This window comes from Calidris pugnax, unplaced genomic scaffold, assembly GCF_001431845.1.
Source record: "Calidris pugnax isolate Ruff unplaced genomic scaffold, ASM143184v1 scaffold44, whole genome shotgun sequence".
Lineage (NCBI taxonomy): Eukaryota > Metazoa > Chordata > Aves > Charadriiformes > Scolopacidae > Calidris > Calidris pugnax.
This window is the reverse complement of record NW_015094506.1, coordinates 34,895,509-34,919,513: the sequence shown is the minus strand read 5'-3', so window position 1 is coordinate 34,919,513 and position 24,005 is coordinate 34,895,509. Positions and strand designations below refer to the sequence as shown.

The window sequence follows — 24,005 nt, the reverse complement described above, 5'->3', positions numbered from 1 at the left end:
AAGGACAGTGTATTTGAATGTTTTTATTTTCTATGCATTTGTTACGGTAAAGAACTTTTGACAAAGAGCAAATCCATGCTGCTGTTCTAAGCTTATAGCTATCTTTTATATCACTTTTTTCGTTTTTCTTTAAACAGTGAAAACAAAGCCATTTTCAAGGTATTCATAGCCTATTAACATTTCTTTAGGATTTTAATTTTTTTACTAATTATCTTAATCCATTTAAAAAATCCTGAATTCTATGAAGGGATACTAAAATACGTTTCTTAAAGTGGTTATATTTCACAGTGCTGCAATCCTATCATTTCCTAGAATAGCTCCTGTGGAATTCGGTTTTATATTGCTTGTTTCTGTGTGGCATTTCCAAGAATAAATGTCCAATCATGTTAATGGTTCTAATGTAAACTGGAAGCTCTCTCTTCCAGTGCTGCAAGAGGATGGCTGAATAGTACTAGTAGGTGTAAGTGTCAGAGCAAACCAAAGAGCCGCTTCTCGGCAGAGGTGGTTAGGATGTGGAACTCTGCTACTAGGTGTAGATATTGGATGGTTAAAAGGGTTGAGAAAACCATTCTGGAAATTCATTGAAACAAAAATCTATTAACAAGCAGTAAATACAAAGACACCACTTCTAGATAGAGAAACTCCTGGAGCCAGTAATAGCATTAGTATAGGAGAAAATCCCGGGGATGTTTAGCTGCATGCGTCCATCCAGCTGCTGCTTCCCTCCACATCCCGTTGGAAGCAAGGTACAGGCCTGAATGTGCTTTTGGGTGGCCACTTCTACATTCTTTCTTAGAGAAAGTTTCTTCAAAAGAGCTGAAGTGACGTGGAATCAGAAGTCTTCTCGTTTCTTTGGCATCTTTATAATGCTACGTATATTCTGAATAGGAAAGTTTCTTAAAATGGATATTTTAAGGGAACTGATTGTCTGGGCCATACTATGAGAGCTTTCTTCCATGTTCTTACTCCTGTGTCATCATCAAAAGGCAGCCAGGAGTATAAAAGTACTTTTTTGACTCTAACTTTTGATGAGAGGGTCACCTACAGTTGTTCTGCACTGGTAGGTTTTCCAAGGCAGAATGTCCCTATCAGAATGTTAGGTTGGCTTTATTGTCTTGGACCAAATGTTCATCTGACCTGGTATCATATCTCCCACTGTGACCAGCAGCAGATGACTGGGAAAGCTCCTAAGAGTAGTCTCAGTGCTCTTTCAGGCTGCACCCCTCTGCAGAGCAAGGACTTTCTGAGCCAGATGTGGTTCTTTGCATATACTAACATTCAGTGCCATTGAATTTCTTTTTCACAGACCTGTCCAGGAATGCCTAAAGCGCACAATGAAATGTAACTAATTTGAGTTCATGGAAACAAGCCATAACAGTCACTTTGCTGCGTGAGAATGGAAATTAGTGTCTGGCACTATTCCTACATTCCTTAGAGGTGGTAGAGATGTGACAGAGACGGGCCGCACCACTGATACAGGCAGCATCGTGTGTTTTCCTGCTGTTGTGTGTTGGATGGAAAGAGAAGTGTTATTCATTGGTTCCAATGTTTACGTGAAGTCGGGTTGACTAAAAGGGAATTTTCCAATGTATTAGAGCATGAAGTGTCAAAATTTTAATCCAGAAGAAAATCACTTAGTTTCCAGTAAAAGAGCTTTTGTGAATTCCAAGGTAACTGCATTTTTCCTGGAGAGAGAAAGTCTCCTTCATTTCATCTATTCTCAGGCAATTCACTGCACCGCCTAAGTTTGGAGCCTTGGCACTGTAGGGCGCTCCCAAAGGGTAATTTGCAAAGCTCCAAGGATGAAATATGCCTCAAGTACTTTACGCTGGATCCATACAAAGTACATGGGAAACACGGTCACTGAAAGGGGCATAGGGGAGTTGCAAAGACAACTGTATTTAACTTGCTGTTTCCCTTTGGAACATTTTATTTTATGTTTTTATAATTCATGGACAATTTGCATATTTTGACATATGGGGTAAAAGGGCTGAACAGCTTTACCAGCCTCTGAAATGCATTTTCCAATGTCTGGAAGATAAGGGCTGGTGTGAGGCTTTCCTGAATGTTTCTTCTGCTGCGTGGGGACATTGGGTTCTGAACAGTTCTCGCTCTTCTCCACTTCAGTTTCTCTCTGCAGAAGGTAATGTCATAATGGTAACTTCCCTCACTGGGCCTGTTGTGAGGCAGTAGGTACCTGAAGTTCATAAAGCACTACTCAAGTATTGAGCAATGTTCCTATTAAGAAAAAAACAAGGGGTAAGTTGGGACTTGTTAAATTGATTTGCTTCAAAACTTCAGTGATGCTTTCAAATAGTGTTTTTAATTGAATTATTTTAGGGATTTTTTAAAAAAAAAATCCAACTGTCAAGAATTTTAAGTGGTTTTAAAATGCCATAACATTCTGAATACATATCTTCTGTGCGCACAAATGGAAGGAAAGTGCTAGACTAACTCATTATCATAATTTCTGTGCTTCATTTAAAATCACAAATAGAGATACCAGGCATGACATATTTTCTCATGCCTGTGATAGGTAAGATGTACCTTTTTATATTAATCCATAATAACTTTAAAATACCTACAAGTGATGATGACAAAAAATGTTACGAAAACACTTAGAACTGACAATCTTTAAGATGGATATATATGCTGCTTCTTCTGCTTATTTATGTTATTACCAAAAAAAATATTACAAAAGTAGCTCTGCTGAGGCCCGTATTCTTTATGAAATTAAAGTTATTTCAACTCAAAAGTAGCTTTCTAGGCAGTCAATAGAAATACATAACCAGCCAGAGATGACCAAAGCCAAGTATCATTCCTGAAAGAGTTCACTGCTTTTCCCAAAAGCGAGATGGTTTCAACACTCCAGAGTTAGAGTTACTTCAGTTGGCAGCTTAGTTCATTGATTTGTTTTACACCAGTGTGACACCGAGCAGGGTGTTTTGACTGATTCCATCAGTGGCAGCATATGGCCTAGAAACAAAAGTAGACTTTTCATATTAACAGGCTCTGGGCCATTTATGCTTTTTAGATGACAAAGAATATCACTGCCTGTCTGGAAGAAGGGTCACCAGTTTTTCTAATTGCACTGTCATGTGCTTCCAGTGAGATAAAGAGGCATCTGGGCTGGGTGCCTGGGTGTTTCTGGACGCTCAGGATGCTTCTGAGTTGATTTGAGGTCTGGCGACGCGAAGAACTGTTTCCACAGCCAAACTGCATGCTCAAAGGAGAGCGGTACAACTGAAACTTTTTCTCCTACGTCAAGATTGGCATTCAAATTCAGAGTTTCACTTTTAAAACTGATCTCTTAATTTTCCTGCTTACTGTGCTTTGTTTAATATCACAGAACAGTTTGTGTTCACAGGCTGTTATCCTTTTAGATGAAGTTGAACCACAAGGTGAGCTCCAGGGGTGCACCCATATGTGCTGCAACCACTGGTAGCTGTTTGGTCCATGGGTTTGGACCAAAGCAAGGTGCATCAAAAAGCACAGAGAATGGATGTCTGCTCCTCAGCACCAGCTGTTTCACAGTTTACATTACAATTAGATTACATTAGAATTGGAGCGCTTTCTACATTTATTTTGCATCTGAAGGATTTCATTCTTTTGTTGCATGGAATTCTCTAAAGGCTAAAGGATGTTTTTCTGTCTTGATAAACACTCCCACTTTACATACCAAATAGGTTTCATGATATGACATAAATTGGATTAATATTTCTCAAGTTGCCATTGCAGTTACTTCACAGGTTCCATAAGTACTGGCTTGCATATTCACAAATGTTGAAGCGCTCTGGAGTGCAGTAAGATAACACAGTTAAAGAAACTAGGGCTATCTGATCTTCCCGCATACCAATAACCATCTGTACTCTAAGTGAAAAGTTGTTTAGGGGGGAAAAAGTCCCCACAGATTTCCCTGTTCATGTTCATATTGTGAGTATCTTGCTCATTGGAATAAATGAAACTGTTTTCTGTGGCTGTGCTGTTTGTATTACTTGACATTCTTCAACATTTCTTTATCCTTAGCAGGCATAATTACAGTAGAAGTTTACGCTGATTTTTTTCGTTCCATCTGTTGAAGGCTTATTTAGTTCTCTTTCTCAAGAGCACAGAGAGTACTAAAATGAATCCGAGAATGTTTACAGCTAGGTTTCTTATGACCCGGGTCATATTGTTGTCTCGAATCAGTTTTCTCTCTCGTCCTCAGCTGAAGACAAAAAAATGGCTTAATCTTGCGGGGTTAAATAAAAGAAGGAATGCGGTGCAAGGAAGATTCCTTTTATGCAAGCGTGCAGGGATGACTGAAAGTGCCTGTGGGCATTTGGTCCCCATTGGCTCTCTCAGCGAATGCAATGATGCCCACAGATAGCCTGTATTGTTGTCAGTTAAATGGGATCATGAGTGTCTGAAAGGTGTTTGAGAATGAACTGAAAATCATTTTCACAAGTGGATGATTACTTCTGCCACATGTTAACCGAACTCTATCAGAGTGGCCCAGATTTTTGAGACTGCATTAATTGCTCTTTCAACCTTGACTGAGGTTTCTCTTTAAGAAAGGCCTTTGCTGGACTAAACTGCTACACGTATTGATTTTTCTTTCTATATTTTTTTCATTGTTTGTGATAAATGAAGCCTTTTACAAGTAGAGAATTTATCATTCAAGATGTAGATAGATTGCTTCATTCCTTAGAATAAAAAGGCCAGTCTAAAAATGATCTCTGTAGAAGTAATAAGTCCTTTCTCATTTCTCCAGCAGTGAATAGCTCCGGTATTCCACACTCAATTATGTTTTTCAGCTATTCATTAGTGCTGATTTTTTCATCCAGAGTAGAACCCTGCACTCTCACAGTGTGGACTTAGAGCAAATAAGCTGCCATCTTCTTTCCTGTGTATGCCATCACATAATTGAAACTGAACTATAATATTTTGCAGTATGGTTTTGCATTTTTGTAACAGAAGGAAATGCACTTTGAAAATATTCAATGTTTATATATTTAAAATATAGTGGTAGTGCTCAGACTTCTTAAAGACAATGGTTGTTCTGCTTGTTTATTTTATTTCCAGAGGAGAAAATGATACTGACTGAGACAAGATGATATATAAAACATTTTTGTCCAGCTGTTTGTATATTTTGTAGAGGAAGTGAATTGCTTGTATTTTTATTTGTTTTCCAGGAAAATATTTAAATACTTTAAAACTTTAAATATTTGGTTTTCTACAATATTGTAAGAATTTTGAGGTATAATCAGGTAAATCTGTGACTTCATACAAATCTAATTTTTACTTTTTTATTTGGGAGTGAGTGAGGAGAAAGAAAGCAGTATTAAATGCTGTTTAAGAAAAGAAAATCGCAGAACTGTTTTTTAAGAGCGAAAGTCTCAGGAAAGTGATTGCATGGCTTGTATGTTTGGTTGCATTTTCATATTACTACAAAACTGTGTTAGAAAATGCATTGGTGTAGCACTTAATGACTCAACATGTTTGATCAAGGTCCTATTTTCTATGTGCTGTATAAAAGCAGGTGTATTAGTCTTAAGGTACTGGAAATTATGTGAGTAATATAAAAAGACTGAAGAAGGCAGCCAAGCTTATACATACTGACTATAAATATGCTTTCTAATATGCACATGTATAGATATAGATGTCATGTATGCATATCTTATTTCTTATATTAATATAATTTTACAGAATAAAAGTCTGCCATGTATATCTGGTTTTATATGCATCAGGAAACCAATTTTTACTACCTTCTTGTCACTCTACTCACTAAACACTCTCAAAACATGGTCTTAAAGAGAAGTAAAAATAAATCTGTTTAGTAATAAGCAATTGCTATTTCAGTGCTTAGATACAGGACAATTATTTCAGTATTTTCCTTCTCAGAATTATTTTAGATTAACCCAACTCTGGAACCCAAAATAGAGTGAGTAAAATTGTAGCAAATGGCGTGGTTAATTTTTAGAAATACGGAATTAGCTACTTCTGAATATTAGTTTCTTTTTTGTATTGCACAGAGTATTTTATCTAAAGAAAGGTACAGTGTTTGAAGGAATGGCTGTTGTGTGTTTCTTGTTCCTGCTGAGAGCTTTTAAAACAGTCTGTAGAATTAACACTCTGCATCTTGTGCACATATTTTTGTATGGAGGGAGTGAGCAAGGCTTGTAGAAGAATACAGACACACGGAGTACAGGTAGCAAAATAGCAGGCTGCAGTTCTGTGAGCTTGTGATTATGAGGGTCTGGTCTGGTTTGTGGTATTGACATTTATTTGAGACCCGGGAAAAATGATGCAATTCCCCATCTTAAAAATAAAACATTCTTCAACTTAGCTCTAGGACTTTGGAATCTGTTAACCTCTCAATCTTCTGCTCCAGTTGTGAAATGCAAGTGTCATTTAATTCTGGAAACTGGATTTTGTAGACTTTTTTTGTTGTAGACATCAATTGCAGTTTCTACAAATCCTGGATATTACTGTCCAAATTTAACAAGATTCTTAGGTCATGGAATCATAGAACACCAGGTTGGAAGGGACCTCAAGGATCATCTGGTCAAAACTGATTTGGAAAAACACAGTCTAGACAAGATGGCCCAGCACCCTGTCCAGCTGAATATTAACAGTTTCCAATGATGAGGAATCCACCACTTCCCCGGGGAGGTTATTCCAGGGGCTGATTGTTCTCATTGTGAAAAATTTTGCTCTTGTGTCCAATCAGAATCTCCTGAGAGGTAACTGGTACCCATTACCCCTCATTTTTTCCATGTGACTCCTTGTAAAATGGGAGTCTCCATCTTCTTTGTAGCCACCCTTTAAATACTGGAACATGGTGATAAGGTCTCCCCTAAGCCTTCTTTTCTTAAGGCTGAACAAACCCAGTTCTCTCAGCCTTTCCTCAGACAACAGGTTTCCCAGTCCTTTGATCATCTTGGTGGCCCTTCTTTGGATCCTCTCCAGCCCGTCCACATCTGTTTTGTATAGCAGGGACCAAAACTGAACACAGTATTCCAGATGTGGCCTGAGAAGCACTGAGAAGAGTGGGATAGTCACTTCTTTATCTCTGCTGGTTATGCCCTTGTTGATGCAACCCAGCCTAACAGTTTCCAATGATGAGGAATCCACCACTTCCCCGGGGAGGTTATTCCAGGGGCTGATTGTTCTCATTGTGAAAAATTTTGCTCTTGTGTCCAATCAGAATCTCCTGAGAGGTAACTGGTACCCATTACCCCTCATTTTTTCCATGTGACTCCTTGTAAAATGGGAGTCTCCATCTTCTTTGTAGCCACCCTTTAAATACTGGAACATGGTGATAAGGTCTCCCCTAAGCCTTCTTTTCTTAAGGCTGAACAAACCCAGTTCTCTCAGCCTTTCCTCAGACAACAGGTTTCCCAGTCCTTTGATCATCTTGGTGGCCCTTCTTTGGATCCTCTCCAGCCCGTCCACATCTGTTTTGTATAGCAGGGACCAAAACTGAACACAGTATTCCAGATGTGGCCTGAGAAGCACTGAGAAGAGTGGGATAGTCACTTCTTTATCTCTGCTGGTTATGCCCTTGTTGATGCAACCCAGCCTCCTATTGGCTTTCTTTGCTGCAGCAGCACAATATTGGCTCATATTGAACTTGTTCACCAGGACCCCTAGGTCCCTCTCCACAGACCTGCTTCCCAGCTGGGTAGGTCCCAGCCTGTGTTGCACTCACTCCTGGATTATGTTTTCCCAGCTACAAGGCCTTACACTTGTCCTTGTGGAACTTCATAAGGTTAGCCCACTCTTCCAGCCTATCTGGGTCTTCCTGCAGGGTGGCTCTCCCTTCCAAAGTGTCCGCTTCCCCATTTTTGGTATCATCAGCTTCCCATTTTTTGTCCTTTGCTTCCCATTTTTTTCAATGGAAAATAAATGGGAAAGAGAAGTTCTAACAGGATTCTAGGAGTCTGTAAGATGCTTAGCTTCTTCTGGGTATAAATGTTAGACTCTTGAGTAAGAATTAATCTCATCACCTTTCAGGAGCATGCACACTTAAGATAGGATATATCCCTTGTAAATGGCTGAAACTTTCTACATTAGAAAAAAGCTGTCACCATTAAAGATGGCACCGGCACAAGGATTAATAACATAAGATTATAGCTTATAACATGTGCTTATAACGATTTGTAAAATCAAGTAACATAAGGCTTTTCACTTTACGCTAAATCCCAGCTTTATGTCATGAATGTTCTTTTCTACGCTACCTAATCTTATCTAAAACCAGCAGATTTTAAAGTTAGATAGTTAATGTTCCACTCCTTTGTTTCTCAAGGAAGCTCTTACTTAATACCTTCGTTGGAAGTGGTTTCATAGGAAGAATAAAAAGTGCACATTGCTATTTAATTTCTTTTGTGTATGCTTTCTTATTTTATAATTTAGAATTTACAGTAACTTGTGGTAGTTCTGCCTCTACTGCAAGGCTGAATGAAATTAATCAGTCGTTCCCTCTCCACCCTATGCCCATAGTAAAGAGATTAACAGGGGCAAGAGATTAACGTGATTTAGAGGAACATACCTGGCTCTTTTGAAACATGTATGAAAAGCAAAACAGTTCATATTTTGTAGGGGAATATGCACCAATCGGTCTGTGAGGTAAATGCTTCTTTAGTTGCAAAACATTATAAACTTTCTAATAAACCCTAGTAGGCCCTTTTTTGGTACCCTTTCTGACATAGACCTTACTCCTCTCCTTTCTTTTTATTGAACCTATAATAATCACAGAATTAAGAAGTTTAAAAGAGTGTGGCAGGATCTGGACTATTCAAAGAAAGCTACATCGCATGGTAATCATGTACACTAAGCCAATTTTCCTCCCTTACATACGAATAAAAAGCAGAGTAACCAAGCGAGGCAGAGCTTCAATGTGGGTGTAGCAGGAGCTGAAGAAGGGCGAGATATCTGTGCCGTAGTAATGAGGGACCCGTTATATGGTTTGACAAAGCACCATTATAAATTTGCATTACACTGACCAAAAATTGTCCTTTGTGATACCTAAGGCAGTAAAGAATGTTCTTGAGTGTATGCCCAGAACAAGTGGGGAAAAAGGTTCTGCTTGTATCTTCCTTGCCTGTTTCAATGAGATATCAGTTGATTGCTATTTTTCAACTGAGTTCAGCAACACCAAGCAACAGAGCCCCAAAGTCATCACCAAGTAAAGGGCAGCAGACCTTATCTTCTTACTTCAAAGGCACCTGTTCATCTACCAACCATCCAACCAACCATCCCCAATCCTGGTCATTATAACGTCTCCATAACAGATGTGCCACCATCCTCTGGAGAGTGCCCTGTGAAGCTGGCAGTCATTGATCTGAACAGTTTGGATCTTTGTTCTGCCTTTGACCCACCTATTTGTACTAGATGCACTTGATATAAGCTGGCCAGCCAGAAGGGACATCTCATAGGTAATTTTTGCTCTCCTGTCAGATTGTAAGCAGGAGATCCTTACAACTTACAGGCTCCTGCATACATTCCTGTAGCGCATCCTTTTCATCTTACTGTCTTTGTTAACAACAGTGCAACATGACCACAGTGACAAAAAAATATGTCATTATAATGTCATAAAACTTGCTCATGCTTCTTCGGTACTGGGAATGCTTCCTCTAACAGCAAATAGCATCACCATGTCAGGTTTTATCATCTCACTGGTTGGTACTCCTGATTACATTGTCTGATTCAAGGCCTGCTAAGTGCTAAGGTGACAAGGAGTTTTTTGTAATCTAAGAGTAGTGAAAAGCTTCTGTTTGGGAAATTAGATTGTAGTTTACTCTGGAAAAAAAAAAATTAGTTTTGTTTAATCTGCTGACATTTTGTTATTTGAGCACTTTTCCATACTGACATTGTGACTGACTTCTCACAGACTGGAGAAACACTAGCAAATCTATGGAAACCAAGTGGAGAAGAAAAAAATGTTTAGCTTTTCTGACATTCAGTATTTCTGTGTAGTCAAAAGTGTTATACTTTAAGCTATTTTTTTATTTTCAGAGGCAATTGGTGAAATATAAGTGATAAGCAGCTTAGCCTTCTTAAACATGAGATAATTTCTTTCTGCTTTTTTGTCACATTTTGAGTGAAAAGGAATATGTCTCTGTGTTTTTATGGTCTGAGTAAATAAAAGAAAAAAATCACTTCTTAAATGTGACAACACTGAAAAAGAAGCTCAGTAGGGAGAGCAAATAAACTCATTTGTATTGGCTCCTTCCAATAAACATTCCCTTTATTATTTCCTCTGCAGATATTTGTACGCTCTAGGACAGAAGGTTTGGAAGCGGTGGAAAAAACGCTACTTTGTCCTTGTTCAGGTTAGTATTCTGTTGTCAAATTTCATTAAAAAGTAGTCTTGATGTAGTAGCTAGCAGTTCTCTTACGTATGGTTTCTGGAGCCATTTGTAAATCAGTATCTTAAGGCAACACAGGCAGTAATACTGCAACCTTCTTACAGCATAGAGACATCCGGGTTATTTTTCTTGTATGTAGTAAAAGTATATATGTATAATATATACATATGTAATAAACAAAAAATGTCATGGAGTTTTACTTGTCTATAAATGAGTCCCAACACTGAGCAATGTGTCAACTGAAACCTCCAAATTTCTGAAAGAAATTGTTGTGATGTTGAAACATTCCACTGACAGCTTTCCAGCAGTGCTCAATTTAAAGTAGTCGTATTTCACAAAGTGGATCGTACTTACTCTTTCATATATTCTATCTCAACAAAGATTTTCTGCCTTTAAAATTAAAGTAACAATAGTTACTATTAAGAACTTTTTTTGTGAATATTTTTTGAACAATGCGTCTTTTTCTTCTTCCTTGCAATATTAAATTGGGTAAGATCTTACTATGTAGTCATTATAGAAAATCTAGTGCAATGATTTTTATTGACCACAAAAATGACCTGGGCTCATACTTTGTAATGTTTTGTCCAAACCCAGAACTGTAAGTATTTTCACATGCTAGCGAATAGTGACATTACCATGAGATTAACAGAACAGGAATAGAAAAGTAGATTTTGAGTGGTCAAAACTGAGAAATGAAAAATTTTTCTGAATCTCTGGAAAAATCAATATTTGCACTTGTCTTTAGATTCTGGTTACAAAGGTGTTGTTCTTCTGAGTCAGTTCAAAGAACATTATTCTTTTGTGTCCATTTTTTGGTAGACAGGAAACAAAGTGTGAGTCCCCATAAACATCATAAAAAGGATGAAGCCTGTTAATGAGGCTTTGTTAAGAATGAAGGGTTTAAAAACTACTTTACAGAAAGCCTGATTCCTCTCTACCATTCTATCAGTCACACTCGCCTGGTCTCTTTACTACTCCTAAATAAAGAACAATGTAAGGATGTGAAAGAAAAATCCTGAACAAGGTCTTTATTAAAGTAAAGTTTAAAGCTGAGAGTATTTGCGTGTTTCTGTTGCTAAGCTTGATGTCAATACAGTGATCTCCCTGGCTTCAGTGGGAATTGGCTTGCATATTGATAATCAGTGAGTAACAGTTATAAGGTTGAAAAGGATCTTCTGGGAAATCTACTGAATTCATTTTGGTTCTGATTTTACCAAGGTCCTCTACGAAGAGATGAGGACTTTTTGTGACTTTATTGATTTGTAAATGTTGGGATGTAGGATAGCTGTTAAGGTGAAGATGTGAAGGGAAAATAACTTAAAAAAAAAAAAAAGGCTAGAATGCTCCCTTGCCCTTCATGCTTTTCTTTCACACTCCTCCTACTGTACACCCCCCCTTTCACAAAAAGAAAGACCTTGTTCTCTTCTTCTAAGCCACAGGCATTGCCTGAGTTTTAAAGTACACACCTAAGAAAAACATTGTCTTTCTGCGCGTGTGATATGGAGCCACCTAGGAGACCAGTTTATTCCAGCCAAGTTAATTTTAACTATCTTCTGCTTTCTATGCTGAAATTGAAATGCTGGAGGAGAATATTACAGGAATTTTCCAACTGTGATGGGATTTAGAAATCTATTTCGTTTTAAAATAGGTATCAACTCAATAAGGCTATATAAAAAAATACCATGTTAAATCAATATATACTGTCCAGACAGCTCTGGCTCATTTATATAGTCCAGCCGTGATATACACACTGGCAATAAGCTGAAGTCAATATGTGTGAAATAAGCATTCAGTAATGAATATCAGAGTGTTGTATTGATATATTATTGACATATTGATGAGTCTTCCTCTATAGATTAGCTTTTAGCTTACCTTAGTAAAATATTAAGGCCATGAAATTCAGTTGTAAGACCAAGGCTATCAGTATGATTTACACATGGTTTGGAAATTTAACTCAGGTGTGAAATTAGGTGAATAACGTTGATTTTTCAGGAGCCTGATGTGAGTAATGTGCATCTTTGTTACTGCTACATGTATTAGAAGTTGTTAGTGGTTTGTGAGAAAACAGCTCAATGTTATAGGAACGTTACAGAGTCTGGAAGTTTTAACCTCTTCTTTATATTTGCTTTTCTTCCTTTTACGATTCAGTCATTTCTCTAAAAGGTTATTAGTTTCAAACTGGAAAAAGACAAAGACATAGCATGTCAGGTAAAAAGCCTCAGCTGGACTTACTGTGTTTACAGTTTTACTTCTGTCATTTTAATTTCATCTGTTCTAATGTTTGAAAATTCAGCCATTTGTTTCATGGATAATTTTTTTCTAAACACCCCAGCTGTGCAGGCTAGTTCTTGCTGCTGAACTCCTGAAGCAGGCTGCCCAGTGATGCCCTGTAGCGGGGACCACGCAGGCAGCCTCCAGGTTTGCAGTAAGGGTTTCTCCCAGCATGGTGAGCATGGGGTCCCCATGGGGACATCCCCTAGTGACACTTCTCAGAAGTCATGCCCGCATTTCTGTGCGCATCTCTCTGTCATGCATGTGCAGGTTGTTGGTTTTCCACTTCATTACAAAGAAGGTAGAATAGCTGCTAGGTGGGTGTTCAGAACTCTGGGAAATAATGAAATTCAGGTAAATGCAATTGTAGGAAATGGGTTGCCTTTTCTCCTATCAAGAATTACTATTTAAGAAGGTGGCTTGATTCTGCTTTTGTCTGGAAATGTGTTGTATGTAGTCCTGACTTTTGAGTACCCATTTTTCAATGAAGTATTGATAGTAATTTGCTGAATTCTAAGATAAAACTACCTACAGCTGCATTAGCTACCAAAAACACACTTAAACTGAATCATAGATCTATATAAAAAAGTGTAATTTCAGATTGTGCTGGTGGTTCTCTATAATAGGTGATAGCAGCGATCGATAACAATAAGAAAAAGGGTTTAAGAGGTTGTGATAGTAAACAAGCAAGGCAAGTTCTGTATTTATTTTGTTAAGACTTTCTTTCCCCCAGACAAAGTTTTCTAGAGTTTTTCTATTTGTTGCTTTGATGGAAAGACTTTAAAATGTCTCATTTTCAACAAAAAGATGAAGCGTAAGACTGATTTTGACAGGAGTATCTTTTAATAGATCATTCCTTCAATATGAGAGAATGCATTTGAAATATGTTTGAAAAAAAAAAAAAGAAAGTAAAATCAAGAGTATTATAATCTCTGTCTTGTTATAGGGGTAAGGATAAAAATGAAAAATAACACATAGTCCAGCTCTTCCACAAAAACAGAGTGGATGAAGGAATGAGAAAAAGCTGCAGCATCCTATGTATTTTCACAATTAGTGCCTGCCAGCATCCTTTTTGATGGCTGAATTTGTCTGTACAGTGTGGTGGTTATACAGAGATGTAAATGTGAGTGATGTCGGTGCTTGCCCAGTTATTTCGCTCAACAAAATTGAGTAATTTGAAAAAAAAGTCTACTGCTGTGCCACGTATCAAAAATTAAATCTGTAAAATCTGTTTACAAGAAAAGGAGAGGAGGGAGCTCTCATGAAATACCTGCAAAGGATTTAGAGGTGTGGGACTGACAAACAGCTCCCTCCGTGCTTGGGCATGAGGGTGAATACAGTTCTTGGGAATATAACCAGGGAAACAGTAAGCAGTAACAGAGCTGGTTCTGCTGCTGGGCCTAGAACAGATGAGGTGGAGGGGATGAGCCCTGTGCCAGGGTCCCAAGGGCATCGCCAGCCCCAGCCATCCCTGCCTGGCCTTCCCCCCCTGCCCACAGCGCAAGAGCTCATTTCAGCCCTCCTGGGCCATTAGCCCCTGCCCCACCAAAGCCTCATTAGGGCCTGTCTCCGGATCCCCACGGCCCTGCCCTGCCTGGCCACGGGCCACGCTGAGCCGGGCCCACCCGCAGGCCCATGTCCCAGCCAGGCCTTGGCCTGTGCCCAGGGAGGTGTCCCTGCCTGGGGCTGGGGCTGCTCCGGTGCCCCTGGCTGGGCCCTGGCTGCCAGGCCCCAAGGGCCCTGCCAGCCCAGAGGTAACTTAACATCTTTAAACCGAAATACAGACATTTTCTAAAATGCATACTATAAATGAAAGCAAAACTATGGGCTCAATGCATAAACAGTGAGGTGAAATCCTGTTCAGTATGTCATGCTAGAGGACAGGCTGGCTGGTTTTAATTGTCCCTTCTAATCTGAAAATGCGAACTTCTGAAAGTGATGGACTTTGTTTATATTTTATATTATATGTATGTGTTTATATTTAGCTCTGTCTCCTTGGTACAGCCCACCTAAGTGAACATACTACAATTGATTTGGAAAGCTGGCACTCAGTTTTAGTTGCCTGACAGGGTCTCCCAAATTCTTATCTCCCATAAAACTGCCTTCACTCACCTAATGTATTAATTAAACTGGAATATCTATCTTTAATTTATTTCAGCTGTAGGCTTCTGCTGTGGTTCTGAAGACAACAGTTTAGCATTTGGGATCTGATTGCAATTTTGCAGAGAGAGCTGCTACTCTTGTTCCTTTTGCTTGTACATACTGTGTATATAGAGCACCATGTTCAGTCACCATACTGTCTATTTTTATAGCACAGCATAATCCTGTTTCAAAAAACCCTGAATACCTACAATAATGAAATATTTTTAGAGCATTAAGCAGATAATAATTACCCTTTCTGTCCTTATTTTCCAAAAATATCGATTTTAACAGAAAGTCAAAATCTTCTGTCAATAGCAGTCACTGGACTCTGACGTGTGCAGGTACAGCACCAGTGAATATGTGAATGAAGCTGAAATCAGCTGTCAACATTTTACCTCCAAAAGAATAATTCCTGAAGTTGTAGGCAAAGCAATGAATCTAGGTAGTAGTTAGCCTGAGCAGTCAGAAACTGAGATAAAGACAGTCCATTGTCTGTCAGACAAGCTGCTTACTTATCCTTAGATCCTTGCATAATTGTACAGACCTGAGAAATGGCATTATAGTTCAAAACAAGTCAGTTGGCCAGATATCTGACAGTCCTTGGAGACGAGAGTTTCAGCAGCTCATGAAAGTTCAGTTCCCGTAAGTTTCAAGTGTTCACAGATTAACAAGCTCGCTTTTCTGGTCACCTTGTATAGTCTTTCCGCTCTTCACTTAAGGCTGGGAACATCTCTGTTTTGTTTCAGTGAGTCATTTTCCTCTCCCAGTTGTTACTTTCTTTATCTTTCTAGTAATTTTTTCCTCAGCTCTCCTTATTGCTTTCTGTTCTGTCTAGAAGGTCTTAAACCATGTGATGACAGATTATCTTCTTATTGCTTTATTATTTTTTAATAATTGTACTCGATGAGAAGTAGCAGATGTTCATGCCAGCTGCAAGTTGCTTGGCTACACAGTATTGTATCCAATAAGCCAAGCAACCTGAAGATAAGTGTCCATACGGGTGCAAAAGATGCAGAAATTAGACTATAAAATCAAACTGAAGGTTCTGGCACTTACCATCTTTAACTAGAATTGGCCAGATTAATCTTTCCAGCTGCATGATAACGGTATCGCTCCTTCTGCAAATAGTACTGGTACACATAAGAGTCCTTTTTTTCCAGCTTCTTGGAATGCAGGATGTTTTTTCTCACACAGTAGACCTGAGCAGTTTGGTCAGTACCAAGTATTTTCCCTACCAAAACCTAATTTACTTCCTTTCAATTTTTCATAAAGCAACAGCCCAAAATACATTGTCTTTCAGGAAACTATGGAGAGATGAGGTGTGTTTATGGCTTTGTTTTTCCTTCCTATTGGCAGGAAGGGGAAAGAACACAGTTTTACACTGTAAATATTTCTAGAGGAAAAATGGGTTTTATTTCTTCAGTACAACTGGAAGCTAATTTAAACAGTGGTACGCGTGTTGTATAATTGTGGAATGGAATTAATCAATTAAGAAGTCCTCTCTTATTCAGGTTAGCCAATACACATTTGCAATGTGCAGTTACAGAGAAAAGAAATCTGAGCCTCAGGAACTGATGCAACTTGAAGGATACACTGTGGATTATACAGCTCCTCACACAGGTACTTTTCATGATTTTGAAGTATGATGTGTTTGTGTAAAATAGCTGATTCATTTTGCTCGTTTTGATCTAGCAGAAAAAAAACAAACCCAAGGTTCTTTGGCAATTATTCCACTAGAATTTTCTGGTGTGAAGAATCATACTTTTAGATAGAAGCTTGTTCTAAGAAGAATGAGCAATGAACTTGTTTCAGGTTGCCTGAAACATTGTAAGGCCACATATGATATGAGGAAAATAATATGAGTTCTAGTCAGTCTTTCCCTTTTCTCTCTATTTTTCATGGTGGAGTCATATGGCAATGTACTGGGAAGTATATTCATAAATGATTTAGTAAAGAAGGTGAATGATGACAGTGCTTGCTAAAGACAAATTACTCAGAGTAATAAAAAATAAATGTGAAGATATCAGAAAAAGCTGTACAAGTTAGTATTAAAATGGCAGAGGGAAATGCAGGTTACAGATGTAGAGAAAAACAATTCTACTCTACTTACACAGTAGAGGGTTATGAATTTAAGAGGCTTCTAAGATATTGAAGACTGATCTTTGGAAACATTGACTCGATGTTTAGAATAATTGAGAAGGCAAACAATGCTCAGAAGGTGTTTGGAAAGCCAAAACAATGTTCTCATTAAAAAAATCCCTGGTGCAGCCACATTGCTGTGTGCTGTTCTGCGCTTTCAGAACAAAACACTGAAATGACAAAAAGGGACAAAGGAAGGAACAGCAACACTGATAAGAGTTATGGAGCTGCCTCTGTTGGAGAGGAGATAAAGTTGACAAGGAATTCTAGCTAAGAAAATGATGCCAAGAAGGAGGTTATGTTAGATAAATGCAAAATAGCATATGACAAGGAGGAGATGAATAAGAAATAAATTGGAATTGAACTGGAAATGGAATTATGGAAATATTTTGTCCTATGACTTCTGTATTTATTCTACTTATATGTTACCTCTATGTATTACCATTTGATCCCTATAGCTCTAGATTTTGTAATATTTCTAGGTCATAAATACTTATAAAATGTTTTGGCACCCGTTGCCTACCTCCCTCCCTCGTACACACACACACAGAGGAAAACCAATGATGTGATAAACATTGATGGTGACTTAGAAGTAACTTGTATTTATTAAGATTACCTTACCTTTCCTGATCCAGGTCTTCAGGGTGGTCGAATGTTTTTCAATGCTGTTAAAGAAGGCGATACCGTGATATTTGCCAGTGACGATGAGCAGGATAGAATACTCTGGGTTCAAGCCATGTACAGAGCCACAGGTCAATCATATAAACCTATTCCTGCAAGCCAAGCTCAGAAGATAAATCCTAAAGGAGGAAATGTCAACACAGATATATCTCCACTTTGTAAGTTGGCTTTCTTTTTCTTTTGTGGCTCTAGTTTTGGTTTTAGTTGGTAAAATATGTAGCAGCTTCCTCAATGAAGTTTAATTAAGCAGAACTCATTCACTAGGGAAATGTGCATAGCAGTTTGTTGTTAGCCAGAAGCTCTTTAACTTGGATTATTATTACCAGCAAGGGAAATCCTGACTTGCAGGTCATTATTCTTATTAAAATCCATGAAAATATAGAAATTAGCTTCATGTTCATTACAGTTGACCTCCATATCACCATGGAGATGATGTGTGGTTTGCATTATATTTTTCAGTAGCTGGCCAGTGTAGTGTTAAATAGAAAAGCATCAATCTATTCTCAGAATTTCATGGATTTAGGTCAACTTTATCATTGTACATATTAGTTATCTAAAAATTTCTATACGGACAGTACAGGCACTAGATGGGGTGCTAGATTTTTGTACCCCTCCATGTAATATTAAACTACATATAAAAAATTTTCAAAAAATAAACAGGTTTATGTTTTCCTCATCTTTCTTTGAGGAAAATAATGTTTCAGAGAAAATCAAGGTAGATGCCATATATTAACCGTATCTTGACATTTTCATATAATCTCTTGGAAAGTATTCTGTCATGTAGTTATCTGCACGTAGGAAGCATATATGATTTTTTTGTTGTTGTTGTTCTGGAGCTTGAGTGCAATCTGAGGATTTTTGTGATAGCCATCAAATTTTTACAATGTCATATGACTGTATACAATAACCCTTCCTTGTTATCGTATATTTGACATATTGGTAGAAGGGAGATACATGTTTTAGACTCAACTTGGTTTAATGTCTGAAGTCAATAGCAGGTTGACCCAAAACCATTCTTCTCCATCAGTCATGCTGTCACTCTGTCTCATGGCCTTCCATTCATCCTGTAATCTTTTATTATTTTGATATTAGAAGACAGTAGAATTTGCTTGTTAAACTCAGTAATAGTTCCCTAAATCCTGACTGGGCTGGCAAGAACATTGAAAAAAGCATAATGTAATCTCACAAAAGCACTGACATCTGTTGAATTTTTAATCTGAAACAATTTGGAAGGGTGAAGTAACCGATCATCATGGGGGATGTTAAGGTGAAATGTTTTGTAGGATATAAATAACACTTCAAAAGCAAAGGTAGGGCAACAGCTGAGGAGTGCTTCTGCTCACCTTTTCCCAGTTACCTGGATCTGGGCTGGTTATTGGGAGTTCACTATATGTTTCCTAATGTTTCTAATTTGCGTGCATCAGTTAGAAAGTACAAAGGAGATGACTGTAGTCAGTAGTAGCCAAGGAATTGCTCTTCTTCTTGGACACAGGGTTTATGTGGAAGTAAAAGCAACTAGAAAATGCTGACCACAGAGCAGGGAAAGTTACAGAAAGAAAAAAATGCTAAGAACAATTACAGGTTTGGATGTACTGAAATTATGTTTTCAGAGATAAAATTACTGATAGTGGTGAAGAATTAACAAACAAGATTGACCATCTTGATATTACCTTAGACAGTTAGGGTGACTACAATTCTTAGGTAGAAACCACAGGAAAAAATAAGGTTTATTTTAAAGACAGTTTAAGGGAAGTTCAAAAGCCTCGAAATATGTATTTTTCTGTCATGCTTATGTATCAACTTGTACAAAACAATATGACTGACCTGTATGTAAATCAAAAATTTGTTGTTAAATTAACTGCCTTTGGTTTTAATATACTTTAATGTTAGTATTTTGTAATTAGTTCAAAGAATTCTTTGCAATAGAGTAACTTGTGAAATTTAACTTAATGTGAGATTTTGTCTTAAAAGAATCAAGGTTTGACTGATTTCTGTAATACCTCCAGTTCTGCCTATATGAGCAAGATTTTGTTATTCTGTCTTTTGCACATGAGGTAGAAATGGTCATAATCAAATTAGTCAGTTTTTAAGAAACTGCAATAACTAGGTTTTACAGGTATAACCTTAAATAATTTTTAAGACTTCTTCTTCATTTGCATATACTGTGCTGATTTTCTTGGAGCAATGTTTTACTCCTAAGAAGAATCTATAGCTGACCTTTTGTCAGATTTAAATATGTTATTTCCTAAGAAATTCATCTTTTTTTCCCATAGAAAAATGTTTTAATGAAGAGTATTTTATTTTTAATCAAGATATAACACCGAGTACTTGAGAGCTAGTGTACATATTACGTGAAATGAATTTCCACTTTTTTCGTCTTTACTCTGATACATTTTTATTAATGGGAAATACAGTTATGACCAGAGAATCTGTCAACTGCTTTTTATTTACCTTATTTTTCAATTAACACATCACGTAAGCATTTCCAGCCAACACAAGATCACATTGATTTAGTTTTTAAAGTATATCATACAACTACCCTCCACATACAGAAAGCAGAAAAGCAACTAGGGCTTTGCAAAACAAATGTTATTTAATAACCTTCAAGCTTTGAAAGTCTGTCCCCATCTTCCTCAGCCTCTAGGAAGAAAAGAAATGCGACTCATTCATCCTGATAAAATGTACAGCAAGAACTTTCAATAGCTTGAAAAAAATCTAAATATCTTTAAACTGCAGGATGTAGAGAAAAATCAACGTAAGGAGACGTGTTTCAACATTTTTATATATCGTGTTTATAAAATACCTTGTGTAGTCCTGAAATTGTCTTGATAGACAAAAAAAACAATGGAAAACTGTCATTAAAGAAATTAAAACATCAGATGATGATTAATATGCCACATACCTAGCTGTATTAAGGTTAATTTTTTGCTAGTAGTAAATACCAACATTTCAATTTTCCATTGCCTTCTAGACAAAATTCTACCTTTCAAAGTTAATGTTACATTATTTGCTGAAAATGACAACTTGTCAAAGTGCAAGATTTTCATTAAACTTTTACCATTTTTAATTGAGTGATATGCATAAGTGTCAATAAATGAGGCTTTGTTTTCACAGTCCCTGCTGTTTTCTACAATCTCAAGTTCAAATTTAAGAGGTTTAATAAACTGTGGTGCAATTATTCCTGTAATCTATATCATGAACTCCTTTCATATAAAAGAAAGGAAGAAAGGAAGGAGTAAGAGACTCCTTTTGCATAAAAAAGGAAGAAAGGAAGAAAGGAAGGAGTAAGAGACTCCTTTTGCATAAAAAAGATCATATTTTTTGCAGTTATCGGTGCCTTGTTCCACATAAGATAATTCCTTGTACAAAAGAATGCTTAAAATGACATGAGCAAGATGCAGCCATCTCAGAGCTGGATCAAAACAAACACATCAGGAACTCCTGAAGAGAAAGTAAATGTGATTGTCGTTAAGACAGCCAGGGTCTGACTAATCTTTATGCAGAAAATGGAAATGTTTCTCTTGCGTGTGCTCAGCGGCAGCACTCCAAAAGGCCAACCCACAGAGCTCTAACTGATCTGAACGTGTGGTCTCTTCTTGTTGATGCTGTACAGCACTTTAGGATCATTCATGTAATTTATAAGAAACTTGATATTCAATACTACCAATGAGGCAAATAGACATTTATGTGTGGCACTGGGATCAAACTACTATTATTGTACCTGTCCAGCTTCTGAAGTGAATACTCGCCAATTTCTTCATTTCTGTGTAAAGCAGCGTGGTACTGCGCTTTTGTAGTATAAGGTGGCTCCAAAACAAAAGTGAAGAGAGGCTGATGTCAGCAAGGGTCAAGAAAGAGAGGCAGCTTTTCACTTCCAGTGTTCTGAATAAACATACTGTAATGTAAAGGACAGAGTATCTAAGGATGCGTGATTGTAGAAAAGCCAGAAGTTTCCCAAGGACATGAATGTTTCAGGGAAAGGGCCAATTAAAAACAGATTCATCTGAGTCACATAAAGGTGCAGGAGACAATTCCTTTCTTAATGAGCAGTATATTAAGCTTTCTGGTCATACAGTTGGAAAGGCTGCTGAAGTGATGACCACTGTTAATAACTTGATCAGAACAAAGGAGTAAAAGCAGCACATGAGGGGATTGGCAGCACAAAACCAAATATCATCCTGGTCCTACACCACCATGAGTTCAGAGCTGGTCTCTTTTTTAAAAATATCTGCAGATAAGAAGGGAGAGAGACAGATACTGGAAAACCAAATGGGGTTAGGAATCATTTGATCTGAAATGTATCATTTTCCTCACCTCTATTTTGGAATGATATCACTTACTAAAAAAGCTCACGAAAGGAAAATGATTTAGGATTTTGCACGGACCAATTATAACACTTGTCATAAAAATGCTCTTTAGAGCCCATGCACAAGACATCAAATCTTGTTTATTAAGCAAGGGAGTAGCAAAAGGAGGCAAATACATAAGCCATATATTGGTATTACAAGCCATCAGTCCAATGACAGCAAAATTGAAGACGTTTCCAAATTAAACATCCATCTGACCAAAAGAGCATCATAGAGGAAGCTTGTGTAGACGCTTGAATCAACCGAGTGGAGCAGAGTTGTGTAATCAAGAAGGAAGTGCAGGCAACTTGCCAAATGAAGAAATTCTTTGGGATTAGTCATGAAAAAATAGCATTAACATTTTCAATCTATTTGGATATACCAGTGATAAGCACTGTAGCATTTCTCTCCCTATCGTAGTTTAATGCTATGCAAATAAATTATGAATTTCATATTTCTTTTAAATGTTATTTGTATCACTGTTGGTCTTTGAACTGGCTTGATCAGAGACTCTGTGGGAAAACCAGAATAAGATTAAGATACTGGTGTGACAATACATATACAGAAGAAATACTACTGCTTAACCTTATGGTGGCATTGCTCAGTTTTGGAATAATTGGTAATGTTCATATAAAGCAGCTCTTTTAAAATAGTTCTGAGATGTTTGTATCTGTATGTTCAAATAATTAAATATTTTAGAAACAAACAAAAATAAACAATATTTTTTCATTTGACATAGTTTTCTCAGCAGGTTTGGCAGCTTTATATCCATCATGCACTTTGCTGCCTGGAAGAGTAGAGTAACTCCACCCTTCTTCCCCTCATTCCCCTTCATGTCCCATTCATGCTTGCCTCCAGCTACCCCCATCTCCATTTTAGAAAGAGAACGTTAACACTGGCCTCCACCACCTTAGGCAGTCAGTAACTCACCTTTATGCTCTCTGCCGTGCTACTAAGAAACATGAAAAAACTAACTAATCTCCTCTTCAAATCTGTCCATCGGCAGAACTCTGGCAGTCCCTCCCCGGCCTGATGGTCAGGCTGTATGGGACAGCAGCTTTTTCATAGTCTGCCACTTTTTCTCTATCTGTTATTTGACTGTCTGATATTTAAATGATAAGGTTCTAGGGGTGTAGATTGTCTCTTTGGTCAGTGTTTCTAAGCATGTAGGACTTCGGAGTCCTGGCAAATGATCAGGAGTCGAAATGTTCCCGATGCAAGCTGTCACAATCTGTATGGAGTGGCACTTGAAGGAATGTAATGCATGTCTTGCCACTGTCTTTTGCAAAGAGCACGTGCACCTTCTTCTTCATCCAACTGGCTCCAGCCTCTTCTGTATCATAGTTCTTACCCTACTACTCCCAGTCTCTAAAGCTGTTTAATCCCTACAGTACTGGATTTCTTGTCTCTGCCTGCTCTTCTTTCCTGCCTGCCTGAGTTAGTTCAAATTGATTCCACGATGCTTAGAGTCAAGCAGGCATGTCACTGAGAGCCGCGAAAGGGAGGAGGTCACCACTTTACAAGGCCAGTTCCTGTAGCTCACCCAAGCACAGAGTAAATGCTGCAGAAAACTTGTATTTGCTTTTGGGCTGGAATGGGACAAAGATGATGCCTAGTGATTTGGTTATCACTAGGAACCATGTGAGCATATGCCATAAACATGAAATTCTTGGTAGTCTTAATCCACCCAACTCTACTGAGTCACTGAGGAGGGGATTATTTTTATAGCCTTTGCAGCTGGGCTGAAACTGGGAGTTTCTTGCAAAGATGGCAAAAAGCATATTCAGGATGCCGTTCTGCCAAAGTGAATATCCTTGTCTAAAAGAGCACCCAACGAATTTTCTAAAACTCCTGTAATAGCTTTTGTAAGTTTTTAAAATATATATGTTTGTCCTACCTCGATCAAAAAAAAAATAGATAATTTTTTGGCTAACAGTTTCCAGAAGATGAAATAAACGCACAACCTGAAATAGCATAACACAGAAATACGAGCAAAAATAATGAGTTTGAGTTAGAGGCAACTTGAGAGCAGGACATCAAATTCCCTTAAGAAGGGAAGAAAATTAATTGTAAA

The 24,005-nt window shown here is 37.8% G+C and overlaps 1 protein-coding gene across 1 annotated transcript in view; it reads left to right on the top strand.

The window, feature by feature from the left end:
* The window catches only part of CADPS2 (Ca++-dependent secretion activator 2), a 294,288-nt gene that overhangs the window by 148,445 nt on the left and 121,838 nt on the right, over positions 1 to 24,005 (top strand). The window lies entirely within an intron of this gene.